Here is a 23,106-nt window from a genome sequence, read left to right on the forward strand (position 1 = left end):
CTAAGGAATACAACTGATTAGTATTACTTTCAAACCTATTATGTATAAAAATCTAACTGTTGCCCACTCCTGTAGTTGCTTATGCTAACCATCATCCCATTTACCTCCACCTCCTAAGCATACTTGCAATACCATTACAACAAGTGAGCACTGCAAAGTAATTAATGCTCCATTTGTAATATAATCCGCTGCTTAAAACAATAAGGCTCTTATACTCAATGTCTTTGATTCTACCTTAGCCTATTAATTTCACTTGTTCTCATCTCAGTGACTTTCCTTTGCACACATAACTGTCTGACCATAGTCAATTTTAATATTTTTTTCATCTTTCTCTGCCATTATTGTTCTGTCTTTTTACCACGTTCTACATTCATAGGACCGTAGTTGAAGGGACCCTTAGTTCAGGCCTGTAGGCCAACAAAGAATGCAGACACCAGTTTATCTTGACTGTAAGCAACTGTGTCAACCCAGGTGTCAACCTTTTTTAATATACTTAGTGATGCAGACTTCAATATAAATAATGAAAGTCACTTCCAGAGACTAGGTACTGAGATAAACATCTTCTTTTAATATTCCTTGTAACTTAAATAATAAATTGAATTGTTGTATCACAGTGTTTTAGAGCTAGTGTACAATTCTAACCTCAAAGTGATCCTTAAAACACAAATTCTGAGGGCTCTGTATAGCAGACATAACCTACCTGTAATGAAATTATATTGTAAAGTAAATAAGTTCCAATTCTGTAATGTAGGGACTGTATCCTATACCTTTACAGACTATGAGTCTTTCTGGTAGGTTTCATCAATCTCCACTTCAGCAGCTGCACTTTACCCTTTGCATAACCACAAAATGGAGTATCTTATTTCAATAGGAGCAAATTACAATCTTGAGCAGCCTTCTTAGCAGAGGGGTATCTATAGAAGAGTCAGTTTTAAAGAACATTGCCATATAGTGAGTAATGTTACTTCTGATATGGATAGGATTTTCTCTCAAACTAAATATATTTGAGATTGGGATCCCAAGGCCCATCATCACCTTAGTCTGTCCTAAGATAGTTTTGTTTAACTTAATTTGCAAGTCATACTTACAATTTCCCATTGACAGGACTTTACATTCTTGAGGGTATTTATTTGGTGAGCATCATTTACTGATGTAACTACTGTGCCAATTTTGATGTCATCACCATATATGTTAACCCAGCAGAAGGGTCTTTCAGGAAGTCTGGCAAAAGCAAGGTTGAATAGAACTGGGCTCAGGAAGGAGCCCCTGAGAAACCTACCCTGTTCATTTCTAACCTGTCCGCTGTATGACCCCTTTTTCTTGCTGCTATGAAGTTGTAGCTTCTATGGGAACATCTGATACCCTCTGTAGTGGGTTATATATAGCATATGCAGTCAGATAAGTATTCAAATATTAACACAGTGTTATAGTCCTGCATGTACTGTTGTATATATTTGTTTCACTTATATTTATTTACATTTTTTTCCAGAGGGTTCTTTAAATTTGTAATACAACTCTCTAGTAGTCTAGTGGTTCTACTGCCATCCTGCCAAGGAGTTGTATCCAGTTAAACAACTTCAGGAATGAACTGTTATGTCTGACATTCATTTTTGTTGATGCTGTGACGTTATAGCTTCTGAGTGGAAAATCTAGTTCCCACAATAGTGAATTATCTGTAGCTTTTGTATGGTGCTAGTCTCTTGATTTTTGGCCACTGCGAGAAAAAGTATAGTACCAAGGACAGTGAGGTGTTAGAGCAATGGTACCGCTCTCTAAAAGTGTATTTACTGGAGATAAGGGTCCTTGTACATTGATGTACATTTTTGCTGTAGATTTCAAAGGCTCTCTAAATATTTGCCAGTTACAGACATTAAAATTATTGCATTATAACTTTTTTTTCAGTGCTGGACTCACTCCTCCTTTGTGTAGGGGGACTATATTAGATATTTTCCAGTGTCTGGCTATAGAACCCTGAAACAAAAGGCCAGTAAGGTCATTAAGGGTTCAAAAAATACTTCAGTTATTAAGTGTATAGTCATCCCCTTTGGCAAAAACAGTGTCCACAAATTACCACATATGTGGTAATCCATTAAGTACAGAAGAAGTAATTAGGGACCTGGGGACCCAAGTTGATAGCAATCTCTCATTTGACAACCATGTGGCCAAAGTGGTTAGAAAAACATTTTATATAGCCTACCTAATCATGAAGGGATTCACATCTAGATCAGGGGAGGTCATCGTGCCTCTTTACTCATCCCTCATCAGGCCCATAATTGAGTACAATGCCCCTTTTGGGATGTACCTTACCAGACACCTGCAGCAACTGGAAAGACCCCAAAAGTACCTCACCAAGAAGATCAAAGGGCTCAAACAGATGCCATATGCTGCCCGGTTAAAGAAACTCCAGCTCTACTCAGTGGCATACCGCCTGCTTAGAGGCGATCTGTGCCTGACGTATAAAGCCATGTCCAACCCGGAATTAATGGACATGCTGCACCTCAGAAAATCCAAATCCCATCGAGCTACGCGCTCGAGAGACTTGAACCTCAGCACTGAAATAAATAGGACATGCTGGAGGGACAGATTCATAACCCAGAGGCTCCCTTCACTCTGGAATAAAATCCCAGTCCAGGTTAGGCAGAGTCCCTCATTGACTATCTTCAAGAGGAATCTTGATGAGTGGATAGGAGATCATAGGTTTACCCCGGGTATCACTTCTGTGTCACTGTTAGACAGAGGCACAGTATACTAACCTCGAAAAAGGGCATAGCAAAATTAATTTAAAATGGGTGGCGAAAGCCAAACACACTCTTGCTAGGCTTATAAATGCCCTAGGGCAGATAGCCTAGTATGAACCTATGAACCTATAAATGTAAGGAATACCTAGATAGATTATCAGGGCCCATGTTAACATTTTTCTTTATCTTTGAATGAAATTAACTGATAATTTCCTATCCCAAAATAATCAGATAATGCCAGTTAAGCTGTGTGTAGGAGACTGAGGTCAGCACTTTGAGGTAACTGCTACTTAAAAAAAAGTGTTGAAAGTGTTAACCAGGTCCAGTACATTACTTACTAGTATACCTTCCTCCATCATTGGACCTATTTAAACATGCAATTTCTTTTGAGGGTTACATTTTAAATAGCACTTCTATTAGCAATAAAGTTTTATTTTACCTCACTCTTGAAAACAGCTGTTTTACTTTTCTAGTTGCAATGCCAAAGCTCCATTTATTTGAATACGTATTATATTTTCTGCAACTCTATTGTATATTTCCTGCAACTCTAATGTTTATGCTTTTTTTGGTCTGATGATATTTGTTAAGTATTTTTCATCATGGGCTTCCTAACAAAATATTCCTAAGCTTTTTTCTAATAGTATTTCAGTTTCAAATGTTTTAACACATCTAATAAATTTGTCAAGCCATTTTGAACATTTTGCTGCTCACTTTTCCTCAACTGTGTTTAAAAATATTCTTTTTACATTTCTCAGCATTCATGTTCTTGTACAAAAATACATCTACCTCAAAATTTATTTTTAAATTTTTCAACATTCATGTTCTTGTACACAAATACTTCCATTTCAGGCCAAGAAGGTTTAATATTTGGAATTGTAAAATAATTGACATGGTCAGAGTTGCCCAGGGTTTGTGAGGACTGGATATATTTCACTAAACATGGTGTGTTTGTGAAAACAGGCCTATTATATTGTTACCTCTTGTATAAAATTAAGTAAGTTGAGAAAATAAAATAATTTTTAACTATATCAAGAAATCAGCCCCAGAATTAGATTTGGAAGTCATGTTACTGCATTCAGTGTGAGGGTAGGCGAAGTCATCAAGTCAAATAGCTGCTTTATCACATAGAAAATATAATAATCAATTCAGAAAATCAAATGCATTGATCCACATTCATAGAAGGATGGCAGTAACACAATAAATCAAACAACTGAACAAACTGCAAAATTGAGTGTCTGCTACCATTATTTTTGTTTCTGATTCATTAAAGTAAATATAATTTGTATGGACCTGTGAATAAACACAAAAATGTCTTTCCTGAAGTCTTTGAACTATTCAATTCAAATTTAGAAAAATTAGGTAAAGCAAATATCAGGATTTAGTGATAATGTTGGTACAGAATCAATAAAGATTTAAATTCATTCCTTCTTTTTCAGATTTATGGCATTTGTGAATAATGTTCACAAAACCACACAGACAGAAACAAAGACACAAAATTCACAAAGAAGCATATACCTCATCATCACCAACATCATCAATCCCCTTTTCCATTTGTACACAGGATTGGGGTGTTCTGTTAACTGTTGCCATCTTTCCTGATTCAAAGCAACCCTTCAATTTTCTTTGACAGTCATGTCTGACTGCCATGTGTTTACTCACACAATCCGTCAGTCTCTTTCCTGGATGTCCTTATTTCCTCTTGTCTTCATCCTTTCTATCCAAAATCTTCTTCACCAGAATATCTTCTGATTTCCTACAAATGCATCTAAACCATGGTAATCTGTTTTCTTTGACCCCCTCTGCAACAGGAACTACTTTGGCTTCTGTTCTTATATTCTTATTCCTCTGTCCCACAGCGTGCATCCTACCATCCATCTCAGGTACTTCATATCCATCAAATCTAGCTTTCTCAGCTGCTCTGCCTTCACTGAACAGATTTCTATACCATGCAGTAGTACTAGTAACACCACTGTTTTGTACCCCTTACTTTTCAGCTTCTTTGGTGTTCTTCCTTTATGAACTACTCCTGACACTCCATGCCATTTGGCTTGCAGTCCCTCTAATTCTAGCTTTGTTTGATCTCCTCGTTTCAGCTTCTGTTCTTCTCAAACATCACTCCCAGATACTTGAAGTTGTTAACTTGTTCCATTATTTTCCCTTCTATCATAATTTTCAGCATCTTCTGATCTTTCCCCTTTGCTGCCATGGCAGCTGTCTTGTCTGTACTCAGTTTCATTCCATGCCCCCTCAGTTTTGTATTCCATTTCCCTGTCATTTGCTGAAGTTTTTGATCAGAGTCTGCTTGTAATGCCACATAGTCTACATGCAGCAGCTTTGCTGATCTGTACTCTCCAAATAATTTTGCTAATATAATCCATTTGGTACAAACAGCAGTAGGTTCAGAGCTGAACTCTGGTGCTCACCCACTGGAAATCCCTCTATGAGTCTGAACATGGTTCAGACTTGTATCACTGGGTCCTTGTACGTAGATTGCATTGGTTCTACCAGTGTTTCCAGGACTTTGAACTATTACAGAACTGGCCAAATCAGCTTTCTTGGGGTATTCCCCCAGATTCTCTATGCCTTGCATGGCATGCAAGATCAGTGCAGGAGCTCTAGCAGGCAATATATCTGCCGTGTGATCCAGGAACAGCCTACAGGGGCGTGCACGAGCACTCCTGCACTAGTCCTGCACAGACTAAGCCCATGTATGTAAATCACTCCATTTGCAGGAGAAATCCATGCAAGTGAGGAGAATTTGTGATCCAGGAAGCTTGCAACCGGCCATGCAGGACTAGTGCAATCTGCAGAAATGTACTCGGTTAGTAACCGAGTACATTTCTGCAAATTCCAAAATGGAGCTGTGAGAGCTCCAAATAAAGGCTGCATATCAGTTAGGAAGCATGCCAATGGCCAAGTATAAGGCCATTGGCATTGCAAACTGCCAAAAAAAAAAAATCAACTTTTATTTTTTTAGCCAATCTTGGCTGTTTAAGCATAGGGCAGTGGCACGGGGGGAAAATAACAAAATAAATCTAAATTAAGAATTCTAACTAAAATCACTATTCTGCTATGCAAGTCAATGGCAGGCAGAAGACAACATGATCAGTGAGTAGTGGTTACTAAGGGCGGAGGCTCAGTGTAAGACATGTAACTATGCATTAGCAGGCAGTCCTATGCAAATGAGGGTAATGATAGTGAATCCCAGTTTTCCGCAGCATGCTATTCAGGTCCCAACAGTGTAAGAGTAGGAATAGCTTGGTGCAAGCCTAGAAGTTAGCTGACATCATGGGGGGGGGTGTGTCAGGTATACTGTAAGCAGATTGGAGCCCTGTGGCTCGGGTTTGCGCCTAGCTTAGCACAGCTAAGCTAGGGGGTGTGTCTGAATCTGCCTAGCACTCTTTACATTGCTTAAGCAGGTGTGTGTGCTGTGCACTGGGTTTAAAGGGAGAAAAAACAAGTTAAACCAGGAAATAGAAGCACTGTGCACATTTGAGCACTCTGTTTACGTGGTGCACCCCCGGGCTTAAACAGGAAGGCAATGGGAAGGGAAAACAGCAGTGGGAAGGTAATCAAGGAGAACTAGCATAGCTGGCAGGTGAAATGTATCAGAAACAGCCAATTACACAGGCAGCAGACCAACACCTTCTCCTCTGTTTCTTCCCACACTCTACACCACTGGTGTAAACAAGCGGGGAACTTTTAACACTCACAACAGCAAAATGATAGGGGCTGCAATAGCCATCATACAACAACTTGTGGAAGAGGCTGAGGGTGGTGAGGATGTGAATGCTGTCGACCATCCCACAGTGAGGAGACGGAGAAGAGTGTACAGACCCAGGGTAACCTACCAGGGGCTACATGAGCTGGAGATAGTGGAGTGCTATAGGGTGGACAGGGACCTCCTACAGCAAATTGTTGAGCTGTGCCGGCCACGCCTCACACACAGAGCTAACAGAGGGGAACCCATCCCAGTGGATGCCAAGGTATGTGTAGGTCTAAGAATACTAGCTACAGGTACCATCCAAAGGCCAACTGGGGATATGATGGGGATCTGAGAATAAAACAAAACCACACAGCTGAAAATAAGGACCACGTCATTTACTGCAAAAACACTCAGTAAAAATCACAATGTTAGAGCTTTCGTAAGGTACACAGACCAAACTTCATCAGACAATGTTAATTAACACACATTAGGCATTTATATACAAGACCACACCCCACAGTCATTAATAAAGTACCACTAACATATAAACTATTCTATTAACTTAAAAAATACTATAGCTTTGAATTAATCACAAAAATAAACTTTCATATTACACTAAAAAGTTGTATGTTATCAAAAAAAAATAATATATATATATATATATATATATATATATATATATATATATATATATATATATATAAAACAATGTTCACAAATATGTATGTATATATGTATAAATACATAAAAATCATCACTATAAATAATATGTGACAACAAAATAATTTTGTATAACATAAATTCACACCATATACAAAAAATATGAATATATATATATATATATATATATATATATATATATATGTATATATAAATGTTTATATATATATATATATATATATATATATATATATATATATATATATATAAAAATAATAAAATATAATAAAAAATAAAAAGTAAAAAATGAATATGTTATCTATCCAACACCCTGAGCTTTAATTTACTACTGACTGAAATAGCATCATTTAAGCCGGGGAGGACATGAGCATTAAGGAAGACCTGCCACCAGATCTCCTTATCTTCCAACCACAATTTCCAAGGGCCCCTCGATCCCTCTGCTTAATCTGCTTTAACACCACAAATTTAAAATTGTGGTCAGGAAATTTTTTTTATATGTCTGTATAAAGCATTCCTTTCATCACAACCGGTGTGACCTTATACAAATGTTCATATATACGTCGACTCAATTTCCGTTGGGTCTTCCCAACATAAAAGCCCGGACATGAGGAACACAATGCAGAATACACTACTCCATATGTGTGACAGTTAAATTTTCCTTTAATAGTAATCTCCTTACTATTTATCCTGATCTTAGTTGTAGACAAAATATACCTACACTGACTACACATACCACAGCATGACATTTTACCTAGTGATTTGGACTCTTTATTCTGTTCCAGCATGTTTTTTATATTCCTACCTCTCCTAAACACAAACTCAGGGCGCTCGCCAAAAAAAGCCCCCCCTGTTTGTCCAGTCCTGACCCATCAAACACACCTCCCATCTCAGACACAAAGGGCCTCTCTTGATCATCAAAACTAATGTCCACCTCAACTCTCGTCAGACATGCTTCCAGATTCATAACATTCTCATGTGGGTTCATCAAAATTGGTTTATAAACTCCTTTAAAACGCTTATCCACAACCTCCTTTCTGATGTTATTAATTAACCCTATAGGATAGGCCCTGTCCATAAACATTTGACACATTCGGTCACATTCCTCAAGAACATCCACATAAGAAGAGACCATCCGGGCTGCTCTGACCAGTTGACCTTTGATAATACCACATTTTACATAAAAGGGATGGTTACTATTGAAATGTAATATACTATTTGAATAAGTAGGTTTCCTAAAAATATTTGATTTCAAAAAAACATCCTCAGTTTTAGTCAGCAACACATCCAGGTATGATATCTGCACTGAATCCACATTATATGTAAATTTCAGAAAAGCAGTACTTCCATTGATGTAATTGATAAATTCAACTATATAATTTTCCGGACCATTCCATGCAATAAATAGGTCAACCAGGTATCTCAAATATAAAACCACATTGGCAAAAAAAGTTGAAGGAAACAAATGATGTTTCTCCCACTAAGCCATCACAAGGTTAGCAAATAGGGGGCCACAGGGAGAACCCATGGCTACCCCTAAATGCTGTTTAAAATAATGTCCCTCAAAATAGATGAAATTATTCCTCAATACTATTTCCAGCAATTGCCTATAGGTATTGTTAGTATCCTGAGGTAAACTAAATTCCTCATACAAAAAATCTGAAAACCAATCAAGGCCTTGGTCCTGAGGAATACAACTGTAAAGATCCCTGACATCAATAGTCAAGAATATAAGGTTATGGTCCACCATATCCAAACTATTACACCTTTCCAAAAAGTGCCACGAATCACGACATATATGTGGGATGGCCATAACCCTTTCTTTCAATTTATGGTCCAAATATTTAGCAATATAACTAGTTTTGGACCAAAAGGAGTCCACAATGGGTCGAAGGGGGGGGGGGTTACCAAATCCTTATGGATCTTGGGAATTCCAAAGATTCCTGGAATCCTTGGAACATCAGCGGTCATATAATTATCGTCATCCAAATCAATCTGGTCCTGGGTTAACATGTCTAATACATCACTGTCAATGTTGCGGTATGCAATGTTGACCTCATTTAAAGAGGCTTCAGTGTAGGTGCTACTATATAAGATATCAAACATTTTCTGTATATAATCCACCTTAGACATGACAACCACACCTCTCCCCTTGTCTGGTTGCATAGCTCTCAATCTCTCATTCCTCAGTTCATTCATTAAGTTTTTTTCACACACAGTCATGTTACCATCCTCATTAATTTTTCCCAAAAAATGTTGGAAATCTGTCTCACACATTTTTTCTAATGCTTTAATAGCATAATGAAGATCAGGGTTGAATGTACTAGGCATTCTTAAACACAAGCTGTTGGTATTAAAAACATCACTATCATTTCTATGTATAAACTTTAAATTCAATCTACGTGCATACAACCTGAGGTCACAAACAAGTTCACTAATATCACTTTTGATACTTGGAACATAATTAAAGCCTTTGCTAAAGAGATCAACATGCTTGGTAGTAAAACAAAAGTCCATATAATTATACAGTTTAAAGTCTTCCTTTGAATTGGTAATAATCACTTGTTTACTAACAGTCACCTCTATTATCTCCTTCGTCTTCGTAAATTGCACAAAATTCCACCCCTGTTGTCTCCAGTTGCCACCTTGTGGATACGGACTCCACCGTTGTTGATTGTGGTTCTTTATCCTTTATGAGCATCTCAGCCCTTGCTCCTCCAAAGGGACATCCTGTATTCCACTACCAGATGAACCGTTTACACCATTTGTTTGCTGTGAAGCCATAACCTGCCTACCCTGTAAGACTGGAAGCAACAGATAAGCATACCCATGCTTGTATGCACATCTGTCCCTTTCCAACTTCTTACTTTTACGAGAAATCATTGCTGTAACACTATCCACTTGTTGAAACACATGGTCATACACTAATTTACAATGTTCCCACACATCCACATGCTGGATCCTCCCATCCAAAACACAAATTACTTCCTGAAGCTTCTCCAACACCATATTATTATGCCTGCACATCAACTCCAGCAGTTCACAATTATGACGGTCAAAAAGAACCAAAAGTTCCTGATGATAGGAGGACTGTGGAACAACCCCATTTGGGAATTTCCACATGCGAAGGCCTTTCGGAACTTGTTGCAATCTCAAGCACTCACAAAAATATATATTCTCCTGCTGGATTTTTTAAAATTCCACCAACTTTTTTTTTAATTCGGAAAGGAGTACATCCATATTAGATGGATCCCCCTGCTGGTCACACGCAGATGGTTTCAACCCCCCTTCAACCACCTGTTGAGGGAATCCATAGGAGCACTCACAGAATTGTTAGCAGGCATAACATTGTTGCCCAAATTGACATTGAGCAATGGACATTCTACAATATTGTTATCAGAGACACCAGAATCCTCCACACCATAACTACTCCCCCATAGAATGCGGGGAGTATTAACAAATTCCTGCTCCATTTGAATATCCCCTTGAAGAACATGATCGCTGACTCCTGGGGTTTTAGGTATAAGTTGTAACACTAAATTAGTGAGGGTGTTCACTGAGTCCTGCAGTTTCTTAAATTCCTCCACCGATACCACTGATATCCCTTCAGCCAGGATAGAGTGAAACCAGGAACAACCAAGTAGCACAAACCAACTGAGAATAAAACAAAATCACACAGTTGAAAATATGGTCCATGTCGTTTACTGCAAAAACACTCAGTAAAAATGACAATGTTAGCGCTTTCGTAAGGTACACAGACCAGACTTCATCAGACAATGTGAATTAACACACATTAGACATTTATATACAAGACCACACCCCCAGAGTCATTAATTAATAAAGTACCACTAACATATAAACTAGTCTATTAACTTAAAAAAACTATAGCTTTGAATAAATCACAAAAATAAACTTTCTTATTACACTAAAAAGATGTATGTTATCAAAAAAAAAAAAAAAAAAAAATATATATATATATATATATATATATATAAAAAACAATGTTCACAAATATGTATGTATATATGTATAAATACATAAAAAATCATCACTATAAATAATATGTGACAATAAAATAATTTTGTATAACATAAATTCACACCATATACAAAAAATATGAAAAAAAAAAAAAAAATATATATATATATATATATATATATATATATATATATATATATATATATATATATATATGTATATACAAATGTTTATATATATATATATATATATATATATATATATATATATATAAAAATAATAAAATATAATAAAAAATAAAAAGTAAAAAATGAATATGTTATCTATCCAACACCCTGAGCTTTAATTTACTACTGACTGAAATAGCATCATTTAAGCCGGGGAGGACATGAGCATTAAGGAAGACCTGCCACCAAATCTCCTTATCTTCCAACCACAATTTCCAAGGGCCCCTCGATCCCTCTGCTTAATCTGCTTTAACACCACAAATTTAAAATTGTGGTCAGGAAATTTTTTTTATATGTCTGTATAAAGCATTCCTTTAATCACACCGGTGGACCTTATACAAATGTTCATATATACGTTGACTCAATTTGCGTTGGGTCTTCCCAACATAAAAGCCCGGACATGAGGAACACAATGCAGAATACACTACTCCATATGTGTGACAGTTACATTTTCCTTTAATATTAATCTCCTTACTATTTATCCTGATCTTAGTTGTAGACAAAATATACCTACACTGACTACACATACCACAGCATGACATTTTACCTAGTGATTTGGACTCTTTATTCTGTTCCAGCATGTTTTTTATATTCCTACCTCTCCTAAACACAAACTCAGGGCGCCAAAAAGCCCCCATACCAGGATCACTTCTTAAGATGGTCCAGTTTTTATTAACTATATCTTGTATGGTGTAACTGTCACTCGAAAAGGTGGATACAAAGGGGCAGGAAACACCCCCCTGTTTGTCCAGTCCTGACCCATCAAACACACCTCCCATCTCAGACACAAAGGGCCTCTCTTGATCATCAAAACTAATGTCCACCTCAACTCTCATCAGACATGCCTCCAGATTCATAACATTCTCATGTGGGTTCATCAAAATTGGTTTATAAACTCCTTTAAAACGCTTATCCACAACCTCCTTTCTGATGTTATTAATTAACCCTATAGGATAGGCCCTGTCCATAAACATTTGACACATTCAGTCACATTCCTCAAGAACATCCACATAAGAAGAGACCATCCGGGCTGCTCTGACCAGTTGACCTTTGATAACACCACATTTTACATAAAAGGGATGGTTACTATTGAAATGTAATATACTATTTGAATAAGTAGGTTTCCTAAAAATATTTGATTTCAAAAAAACATCCTCAGTTTTAGTCAGCAACACATCCAGGTATGATATCTGCACTGAATCCACATTATATGTAAATTTCAGAAAAGCAGTACTTCCATTGATGTAACTGATAAATTCAACTATATAATTTTCCGGACCATTCCATGCAATAAATAGGTCAACCAGGTATCTCAAATATAAAACCACATTGGCAAAAAAAGTTGAAGGAAACAAATGATGTTTCTCCCACTAAGCCATCACAAGGTTAGCAAATAGGGGGCCACAGGGAGAACCCATGGCTACCCCTAAATGCTGTTTAAAATAATGTCCCTCAAAATAGATGAAATTATTCCTCAATACTATTTCCAGCAATTGCCTATAGGTATTGTTAGTATCCTGAGGTAAACTAAATTCCTCATACAAAAAATCTGAAAACCAATCAAGGCCTTGGTCCTGAGGAATACAACTGTAAAGATCCCTGACATCAATAGTCAAGAATATAAGGTTATGGTCCACCATATCCAAACTATTACACCTTTCCAAAAAGTGCCACAAATCACGACATATATGTTGGTTGGCCATAACCCTTTCTTTCAATTTATGGTCCAAATATTTAGCAATATAACTAGTTTTGGACCAAAAGGAGTCCACAATGGGTCGAAGGGGGGGGGGGGGTACCAAATCCTTATGGATCTTGGGAATTACAAAGATTCCTGGAATCCTTGGAACATCAGCGGTCATATAATTATCGTCATCCAAATCAATCTGGTCCTGGGTTAACATGTCTAATAAATCACTGTCAATGTTATGTATGCAATGTTGACCTCATTTAAAGAGGCTTCAGTGTAGGTGCTACTATATAAGATATCAAACATTTTCTGTATATAATCCACCTTAGACATGACAACCACACCTCTCCCCTTGTCTGGTTGCATAGCTCTCAATCTCTCATTCCTCAGTTCATTCATTAAGTTTTTTTCACACACAGTCATGTTACCATCCTCATTAATTTTTCCCAAAAAATGTTGGAAATCTGTCTCAAACATTTTTTCTAATGCTTTAATAGCATAATGAAGATCAGGGTTGAATGTACTAGGCATTCTTAAACACAAGCTGTTGGTATTAAAAACATCACTATCATTTCTATGTATAAACTTTAAATTCAATCTACGTGCATACAACCTGAGGTCACAAACAAGTTCACTAATATCACTTTTGATACTTGGAACATAATTAAAGCCTTTGCTAAAGAGATCAACATGCTTGGTAGTAAAACAAAAGTCCATATAATTATACAGTTTAAAGTCTTCCTTTGAATTGGTAATAATCACTTGTTTACTAACAGTCACCTCTATTATCTCCTTCGTCTTCGTAAATTGCACAAAATTCCACCCCTGTTGTCTCCAGTTGCCACCTTGTGGATGTGGACTCCACCGTTGTTGATTGTGGTTCTTTATCCTTTATGAGCATCTCAGCCCTTGCTCCTCCAAAGGGACATCCTGTATTCCACTACCAGATGAACCGTTTACACCATTTGTTTGCTGTGAAGCCATAACCTGCCTACCCTGTAAGACTGGAAGCAACAGATAAGCATACCCATGCTTGTATGCACATCTGTCCCTTTCCAACTTCTTACTTTTACGAGAAATCATTGCTGTAACACTATCCACTTGTTGAAACACATGGTCGTACACTAATTTACAATGTTCCCACACATCCACATGCTGGATCCTCCCATCCAAAACACAAATTACTTCCTGAAGCTTCTCCAACACCATATTATTATGCCTGCACATCAACTCCAGCAGTTCACAATTATGACGGTCAAAAAGAACCAAAGGTTCCTGATGATAGGAGGACTGTGGAACAACCCCATTTGGGAATTTCCACATGCGAAGGCCTTTCGGAACTTGTTGCAATCTCAAGCACTCACAAAAATATATATTCTCCTGCTGGATTTTTTAAAATTCCACCAACTTTTTTTTAAATTCGGAAAGGAGTACATCCATATTAGATGGATCCCCCTGCTGGTCACACACAGATGGTTTCAACCCCCCTTCCACCTGTCGAGGGAATCCATAGGAGCACTCACAGAATTGTTAGCAGGCATAACATTGTTGCCCAAATTGACATTGAGCAATGGACATTCTACAATATTGTTATCAGAGACACCAGAATCCTCCACACCATAACTACTCCCCCATAGAATGCCTGGAGTATTAACAAATTCCTGCTCCATTTGAATATCCCCTTGAAGAACACGATCGCTGACTCCTGGGGTTTTAGGTATAAGTTGTAACACTAAATTAGTGAGGGTGTTCACTGAGTCCTGCAGTTTCTTAAATTCCTCCACCGATACCACTGATATCCCTTCAGCCATGATAGAGTGAAACCAGGAACAACCAAGTAGCACAAACCAACTGAGAATAAAACAAAACCACACAGTTGAAAATATGGTCCATGTCGTTTACTGCAAAAACACTCAGTAAAAATCCCAATGTTAGCGCTTTCGTAAGGTACACAGACCATACTTCATCAGACAATGTGAATTAACACACATTAGACATTTATATACAAGACCACACCCCCAGAGTCATTAATTAATAAAGTACCACTAACATATAAACTAGTCTATTAACTTAAAAAACTATAGCTTTGAATAAATCACAAAAATAAACTTTCTTATTACACTAAAAAGTTGTATGTTATCAAAAAAAAAAAAAAAAAAAAAATATATATATATATATATATATATATATATATATATATATATAAAAAACAATGTTCACAAATATGTATGTATATATGTATAAATACATAAAAAATCATCACTATAAATAATATGTGACAATAAAATAATTTTGTATAACATAAATTCACACCATATACAAAAATATGAAAAAAAAAAATATATATATATATATATATATATATATATATATATATATATATATATATATATATATGTATATATAAATGTTTTATATATATATATATATATATATATATATATATATGTATAAAAATAATAAAATATAATAAAAAATAAAAAGTAAAAAATGAATATGTTATCTATCCAACACCCTGAGCTTTAATTTACTACTGACTGAAATAGCATCATTTAAGCCGGGGAGGACATGAGCATTAAGGAAGACCTGCCACCAAATCTCCTTATCTTCCAACCACAATTTCCAAGGGCCCCTCGATCCCTCTGCTTAATCTGCTTTAACACCACAAATTTAAAATTGTGGTCAGGAAATTTTTTTTATATGTCTGTATAAAGCATTCCTTTCATCACACCGGTGGACCTTATACAAATGTTCATATATACGTTGACTCAATTTGCGTTGGGTCTTCCCAACATAAAAGCCCGGACATGAGGAACACAATGCAGAATACACTACTCCATATGTGTGACAGTTACATTTTCCTTTAATATTAATCTCCTTACTATTTATCCTGATCTTAGTTGTAGACAAAATATACCTACACTGACTACACATACCACAGCATGACATTTTACCTAGTGATTTGGACTCTTTATTCTGTTCCAGCATGTTTTTTATATTCCTACCTCTCCTAAACACAAACTCAGGGCGCTCGCCAAAAAAAGCCCCCATACCAGGATCACTTCTTAAGATGGTCCAGTTTTTATTAACTATATCTTGTATGGTGTAACTGTCACTCGAAAAGGTGGATACAAAGGGGCAGGAAACACCCCCCTGTTTGTCCAGTCCTGACCCATCAAACACACCTCCCATCTCAGACACAAAGGGCCTCTCTTGATCATCAAAACTAATGTCCACCTCAACTCTCATCAGACATGCCTCCAGATTCATAACATTCTCATGTGGGTTCATCAAAATTGGTTTATAAACTCCTTTAAAACGCTTATCCACAACCTCCTTTCTGATGTTATTAATTAACCCTATAGGATAGGCCCTGTCCATAAACATTTGACACATTCAGTCACATTCCTCAAGAACATCCACATAAGAAGAGACCATCCGGGCTACTTTGACCAGTTGACCTTTGATAATACCACATTTTACATAAAAGGGATGGTTACTATTGAAATGTAATATACTATTTGAATAAGTAGGTTTCCTAAAAATATTTGATTTCAAAAAAACATCCTCAGTTTTAGTCAGCAACACATCCAGGTATGATATCTGCACTGAATCCACATTATATGTAAATTTCAGAAAAGCAGTACTTCCATTGATGTAACTGATAAATTCAACTATATAATTTTCCGGACCATTCCATGCAATAAATAGGTCAACCAGGTATCTCAAATATAAAACCACATTGGCAAAAAAAGTTGAAGGAAACAAATGATGTTTCTCCCACTAAGCCATCACAAGGTTAGCAAATAGGGGGCCACAGGGAGAACCCATGGCTACCCCTAAATGCTGTTTAAAATAATGTCCCTCAAAATAGATGAAATTATTCCTCAATACTATTTCCAGCAATTGCCTATAGGTATTGTTAGTATCCTGAGGTAAACTAAATTCCTCATACAAAAAATCTGAAAACCAATCAAGGCCTTGGTCCTGAGGAATACAACTGTAAAGATCCCTGACATCAATAGTCAAGAATATAAGGTTATGGTCCACCATATCCAAACTATTACACCTTTCCAAAAAGTGCCATGAATCACGACATATATGTGGGATGGCCATAACCCTTTCTTTCAATTTATGGTCCAAATATTTAGCAATATAACTAGTTTTGGACCAAAAGGAGTCCACAATGGGTCGAAGGGGGGGGGGGTTACCAAATCCTTATGGATCTTGGGAATTCCAAAGATTCCTGGAATCCTTGGAACATCAGCGGTCATATAATTATCGTCATCCAAATCAATCTGGTCCTGGGTTAACATGTCTAATACATCACTGTCAATGTTATGTATGCAATGTTGACCTCATTTAAAGAGGCTTCAGTGTAGGTGCTACTATATAAGATATCAAACATTTTCTGTATATAATCCACCTTAGACATGACAACCACACCTCACCCCTTGTCTGGTTGCATAGCTCTCAAACTCTCATTCCTCAGTTCATTCATTAAGTTTTTTTCACACACAGTCATGTTACCATCCTCATTAATTTTTCCCAAAAAATGTCAGAAATCTGTCTCACACATTTTTTATAATGCTTTAATAGCATAATGAAGATCAGGGTTGAATGTACTAGGCATTCTTAAACACAAGCTGTTGGTATTAAAAACATCACTATCATTTCTATGTATAAACTTTAAATTCAATCTACGTGCATACAACCTGAGGTCACAAACAAGTTCACTAATATCACTTTTGATACTTGGAACATAATTAAAGCCTTTGCTAAAGAGATCAACATGCTTGGTAGTAAAACAAAAGTCCATATAATTATACAGTTTAAAGTCTTCCTTTGAATTGGTAATAATCACTTGTTTACTAACAGTCACCTCTATTATCTCCTTCGTCTTCGTAAATTGCACAAAATTCCCCCCCTGTTGTCTCCAGTTGCCACCTTGTGGATACGGACTCCACCGTTGTTGATTGCAGTTCTTTATCCTTTCTGAGCATCTCGGCCCTTGCTCCTCCAAAGGGACATCCTGTATTCCACTACCAGATGAACCGTTTACACCATTTGTTTGCTGTGAAGCCATAACCTGCCTACCCTGTAAGACTGGAAGCAACAGATAAGCATACCCATGCTTGTATGCACATCTGTCCCTTTCCAACTTCTTACTTTTACGAGAAATCATTGCTGTAACACTATCCACTTGTTGAAACACATGGTCGTACACTAATTTACAATGTTCCCACACATCCACATGCTGGATCCTCCCATCCAAAACACAAATTACTTCCTGAAGCTTCTCCAACACCATATTATTATGCCTGCACATCAACTCCAGCAGTTCACAATTATGACGGTCAAAAAGAACCAAAAGTTCCTGATGATAGGAGGACTGTGGAACAACCCCATTTGGGAATTTCCACATGCGAAGGCCTTTCGGAACTTGTTGCAATCTCAAGCACTCACAAAAATATATATTCTCCTGCTGGATTTTTTAAAATTCCACCAACTTTTTTTTAAATTCGGAAAGGAATACATCCATATTAGATGGATCCCCCTGCTGGTCACACACAGATGGTTTCAACCCCCCTTCAACCACCTGTTGAGGGAATCCATAGGAGCACTCACAGAATTGTTAGCAGGCATAACATTGTTGCCCAAATTGACATTGAGCAATGGACATTCTACAATATTGTTATCACAGACACCAGAATCCTCCACACCATAACTACTCCCCCATAGAATGCGGGGAGTATTAACAAATTTCTGCTTCATTTGAATATCCCCTTGAAGAACATGATCGCTGACTCCTGGGGTTTTAGGTATAAGTTGTAACACTAAATTAGTGAGGGTGTTCACTGAGTCCTGCAGTTTCTTAAATTCCTCCACCGATACCACTGATATCCCTTCAGCCATGATAGAGTGAAACCAGGAACAACCAAGTAGCACAAACCAACTGAGAATAAAACAAAATCACACAGTTGAAAATATGGTCCATGTCGTTTACTGCAAAAACACTCAGTAAAAATGACAATGTTAGCGCTTTCGTAAGGTACATAGACCAAACTTCATCAGACAATGTGAATTAACACACATTAGACATTTATATACAAGACCACACCCCCAGAGTCATTAATTAATAAAGTACCACTAACATATAAACTAGTCTATTAACTTAAAAAAACTATAGCTTTGAATAAATCACAAAAATAAACTTTCTTATTACACTAAAAAGTTGTATGTTATCAAAAAAATATATATAAATATGTATGTATATATGTATAAATACATAAAAAATCATCACTATAAATAATATGTGACAATAAAATAATTTTGTATAACATAAATTCACACCATATAGAAAAAATCTGATATATATATTGTATCCACTTTTTCGAGTGACAGTTACACCATACAACATATAGTTAATAAAAACTGGACCATCTTAAGAAGTGATCCTGGTATGGGGGCTTTTTTTGGCGAGCGCCCTGAGTTTGTGTTTAGGAGAGGTAGGAATATAAAAAACATGCTGGAACAGAATAAAGAGTCCAAATCACTAGGTAAAATGTCATGCTGTGGTATGTGTAGTCCCCCCCCCCGGCTTAAATAATGCTATTTCAATCAGTGGTAAATTAAAGCTCAGGGTGTTTTATAGATAACATATTCATTTTTTACTTTTTATTTTTTATTGTATTTTATTATTTTTTTATACATACTTATATATATATATATATATATATATATATATATATATGTATATGTTATACAAAATTGTTTTATTGCACATATTATTTATAGTGATGATTTTTTATGTATTTATACATATATACATACATATTTGTGAACATTGTTTTATATATATATATATATATATATATATATATATACATATATATATATATTTTTTTTTTGATATACAACTTTTTAGTGTAATATGAAAGTTTATTTTTGTGATTTATTCAAAGGTATAGCATTTTTTAAGTTAATAGACTAGTTTATATGTTAGTGGTACTTTATTAATTAATGACTGTGGGGGTATGGTCTTGTATATAAATGCCTAATGTGTGTTAATTCACATTGTCTGATGAAGTTTGGTCTGTGTACCTTACGAAAGCGCTAACATTGTGATTTCTACTGAGTGTTTTTGCAGTAAACGATGTGGTCCTTATTTTCAGCTGTGTGGTTTTATTTTATTCTCAGATGGTTTGTGCTACTTGGTTGTATATGATGGGGATCTCACAGGCATCAGCATCCAGGGTAGTCCACCAGTTCCTGGATGCCATGTCAGCACATGTCAGTGAGCACGTATATTTCCCCATCACCCGTGAGGCATTGGCCAGCAATATGCAACTGTTCCACCAAATAGCAGAATACCCTGAGGTAGTGGGTGCTATAGACTGCACACACATATGCATCAAAGCACCACCCGGTGAGCGGGGTAGGGTCTACATCAACCGCAAGGGCTTCCCCTCCATCAACTGCCAGGTCATGTGCAATGCCCAGGGCATAATAATGAATGTGTGTGCTGGCTGCCCTGGAAGCTATCACGATTCCCACATCTGACATCTGATGCAGCTGTACCAGAGAGTTGCCAGTGGGGACATCCCTCATGGTCACCTAGAGGGGGATGCTGGATACGCACTGGAGCCGTGGCTGATGACACCCATTAGAAATGCACACACACCGAACAAGAACTCCATAATGAGGCACACTCACAGACCAGAATTATAGTAGAGCGCGTGTTTGGGATACTCAAGTCACGGTTCTGGTGCCTGGACACATCCGGTCTAGCCATGCAGTACTCACAAGCTACATGTACCCAAATTGTCATCGTATGTGCCATGCTACACAATATGATCCTGCGAAACAGCTGCAGCAGGAACAGCAGTGGGCACAGCCACACAGCCCCCCACCATTGTCAAGGCCTGCGCAGGTACAGAGTGACTCAGAGGAGGAATAACCTGAGCCTGCCCCAGTAGGCAGAAAGAGGCATGCCCAGTATGTCTTGGCCTTGGCAAAGAGGCAACATATAGCACATACACTGACATAGGAGGGACCCAGGGAATAACACCTCTCTCTGACTCTTACATACAGAAAAAGGGATGCCAAACATTACACTACCTGTGCTCAACCATGTGTAGGGAGTGTACTATGTGCATCCGACATAGGCAGCCCTGCAGCACCACCCTCAATACTGAGACACCCACAAGGTAAGTTACTCACACATACCAGTCAGGGGGTTCACATACCCAACAACAGTCACAGCCAGCAGGACAGGTGTAGACAAACACAAAGAAAGTCTGTGCTATGGCCTCTGAATGAGGCCTATGGGTAACCCCCCCAGGCCTACACAGACGGACTACAGCAGGTCAGGCAGTGGGACGTCAGTTCTGAAGGGTAGGAAATCAGAAACTAATATGTAGGTAAATAAATATAGCAAATGTGTACAAATGTTAGGTGTGCCCCCTATCCTATGTAGACATGTAGTAACAGTCAGGTGTGCCCCCCCATCCTACGTAGAAATGTAGTACCAGTTAGGTGTACCCCCCAATCCTGTGCAGAAATGTTGAAACAGTCAGGTGCTCCCTCCCATCCTATGTAGAAATGTAGTAACAGTCAGGTGTGCCCCTCCCCAATCCTGTATAGAAATGTAAAAATAGTCAGGTGTGCCCCCCCATCTTATGTAGAAATGTAGTAACAGTCAATGCCAAATGATCGACGGATACCATGCAGAAACAGTATGCTACCTATAGGTGTACAACACATAGGTCAGCACTGCAGTACCCACTACTTGGACTTGATCCACACATTCAATACAGACGGGCATACTGGGCATGCTCACACACTTAGAGAAATGAAGGCAATGTCAGTCAACAACATACTGAAAGGTCATACTGGGCATGCTCACATACTTAAAAACACATGAAGGCCATGTCTGCAAACACCAGTGGGCCAGACATATCTGGCAGTCGCAGATGTTAGTGCAGGCACTCCTCAGTATGCACCACACATGCTTTGTACACACAGTGGACAGGAATACAGACATATATCTAAGGACAACATACTATAATAAGCTAAAGGTAGATGTACATAACTGTGTGGAAGAGAGTGACTGTGACAAGGAGCCATCCAGGCCTGTCCCATCCATCACACAGCCAAAGGGCCACAACCACATGAGGTAAAGATGTCACTCAGTCACTCACTATAGATACTAGCCACCTGTATCTGTCAGCATTACAGACTATGTGGTGCACGTGCTAGCTATGCAACATGACTGTACAAGGAAGTAGTCATCTAGCAGCTGTATACAAGTACCTGTGAAATATGACCTTGTGTGTGCCCGCATGTGTGTGTCAACCTCTAGATGAATGGGTTATGGCCCATGCACACACACTCCCCTCCCCATAGCCCTACTATGACTAGTCTGCTGAGGTCATCCACTGTGAAATACACCTTTGGGAGAATTGTAGCCCACTAATCTCCATGGCACGTCCCATAACTGCATACTGCTGTAGTGTGATAAACTAGTTAGGTAGGAGTTGTAATACCAGACATGGCAACTGTGTTTGTATGTGTGTGTGTGTGTATCTGTGTTGAGAGTAATGCTTTTTAGGGTAGTCACACTCCCTACAATTCACATGCTTTACTTTGGCAAGGCTGCTGACGTCATCCACCTAGAAATACACCTCTGGGAAGGTTGAAGCCCAGTAATCTGAGTAGCGCACCCTATAACTGTATACTGCTTAGTGTGATAGAATAGTAAGGTAGGAGTTCTAATCCCAGACCTGGGAATTGTGTGTGTAGAGAGCAATGCAGTTTAGGCTAGTCACACTCACTACAATTCAAATGCCCTACTTTGGCAATCTTGCTGATGTCATTTGCTGTGAAATACACATTTGGGGAAGGGGCACTCCAGCAATCTCCATGGTGCATCCTATCACAGCATCATGCTGTAGTGTGATATAGAACTCTGGTAGGGGTCTATCCCCACACATGGCACTGGTGGATGTTGTGTGTGTGTTTCTATGTTTGTGTAGGGAGCAATGCATTTTAGACTAGTCACACTCACTACAATTCAAATGCCCTACA

This window comes from Protopterus annectens, chromosome 2.part0 (assembly GCF_019279795.1).
Source record: "Protopterus annectens isolate FY-2018-M chromosome 2.part0, PAN1.0, whole genome shotgun sequence".
NCBI lineage: Eukaryota > Metazoa > Chordata > Ceratodontiformes > Protopteridae > Protopterus > Protopterus annectens.